Genomic DNA, 1,973 nt, shown 5'->3' on the forward strand with positions numbered 1-1,973 from the left:
ATCACGAGTTACAGTCATTGTATGTGAAGATTAATATCTTTATCTCTTGTCATTCTCATGTGTCCTAAATTCTATCAATTCTTTTACCAATACTTATGGTGGTTTTAATAACAGTAAGCTAATAATAAAAATATACACAGATTGTCTTTTTCTTTTCTTTTTTTAAACTTTTTAAAATTTTTATTAGCAGTTACACCATGAGGTAGGATCACAGGGCAGGGACTATCATGTGCCCAGGTTTCCCTTTATTACCCTGGGAGGACAGAGGACAAAGGAGAGCTGAGGTGAAGCCACGTCAGATATTTGCAGGAAATGTGCCTTCTGCAAGTCGGTTATCTCAGCTTGAGACCCAAGATATGGGACAGAGTGACTTATATACATGCTGGTACCACTGGCAGACCAAGGCATTACCTCCCTTGGCAGTCATTATCTTCTCAAAGTGGTGGAAGTCCAGGTAGTTCTGCCAGCAGTTCCTAGTCTCTTTTGGGGATGAGGAAAGCAGCTGTCAAATGGGGCAGTCTTGTAGTCCTTGATTTTCATCTTGATGTGTTCAGCCATGTTGCTGACTCCTAAGGATGCCCCTGAAGCAATGCAAAGCTCAATGTGTTTCTTTTTCTGAATACTAAATTATACCTGAAGAGGGAGTTTATCAAGGAATAAAAGGGGAGTGCAGGGATACCCTGTTTTTGGCAGCCATTTGGGGAGAAAGCTTGCAGAAATGTAGAATTTAAAATGTGAATTCTCTTTTTATTCATTTTTTTTCTACTATGAAATTTTCTTTATTTTTTGCCTATATAAATGTACACACAGAGAGAGCACCCTACTAGAAGCAAAAGATTAGAAACAGCCTAACTTTTGGCTAAACATTTAGCCTACATTTTAGCCTAAAAAAAATTTGTTTAAGTTGCAGTGCAACCTCATGATGAACTGTCAGTCAGCACTAAAATGAATATGTGCACTGGAGCAAGTAAGCTAAGCTTGTGGTGTGCGATTCCACTTCAAGATATAAACATGTGCACACATGTGCCTGTAAGTTTGTATATACTTGGAACACTTTTGGTGAGGCATGAAGAACTGGAAGGATCGTGCATCTGGAGAATGGGAGGCAGGAGAGGTAGAAGTTCAAGGCTGTCCTAAAGGAGAAACAATAGACTGCTAGCAGGTTTGCTTGCATACTGTTTAAACACACTCGAAAGAAAAACAAGGAAAAGGAAATGGGGTCAGTAGGATTTTCATAAACATTTCCTGGGAAAAATATTTAACAGCAGTCATAAAGGTGAACTCCCTCCCCATCCCAAACCATAAAAATAACTAAAACAGTAGGCAAGTGGAAGGCTCAAATGACTTGCTGAGGAGCACTGTTGTCACGTGATCTCATACACATTGAGCAGGGTTCCCTCCCTTCTATGTTCTGTATGAATTTTAGCAAGTGCAAAATAGTCAAGCAATGAGGAAAGTAAGTGAAGTATGTGTATTCACTATCTAGAGTCATTTGGTTATGTATTAGCTATTTTCTTGTTGCTGTCATGAAATACCCGATGACAAGCAACTTAAGGGAAGGCACCGATGTTTTGTATCAAGTTGGTTTAATATTTGATGTTTTTGGGAATGTGAACTCTTCAGAGGGCTATAGAGCAGCCTCGCACCATCTGCTGGACAGAATTAGAGTTGCACATGCACTAGGTGGGTATGTGGAAAAGAGATTCTAATTCACATTTAATATAGTTTTTGCTACCAGCTATGGTAGTGTACTCCCCTTTTTCAGCTAATCACATTTCCCTGTGAATGTATTTTATCTTCTCTTTGTCTTTACTGCCTAAAGCTAAACTAAATTAGAAAAAAATTCCATTTAGTTTTCAAATCTGATGTGTATAAAATATGGCTTCTGCGAAACAATGAGTTTTAGAGGAGAGTGTTGAGTCCAGAGTGCTGAACTTCCCTGTCATGCTCACAATAACGCTGTGCTGCAGGCA

General features: G+C 39.0%; 1 pseudogene; it reads right to left on the minus strand.

The window, feature by feature from the left end:
• Window positions 1–295: 295 nt before the first annotated feature.
• On the minus strand, window positions 296–558 carry LOC101597575 (annotated as a pseudogene).
• Window positions 559–1,973: the final 1,415 nt, after the last annotated feature.

Source organism: Jaculus jaculus, chromosome 10 (genome assembly GCF_020740685.1).
Source record: "Jaculus jaculus isolate mJacJac1 chromosome 10, mJacJac1.mat.Y.cur, whole genome shotgun sequence".
NCBI lineage: Eukaryota > Metazoa > Chordata > Mammalia > Rodentia > Dipodidae > Jaculus > Jaculus jaculus.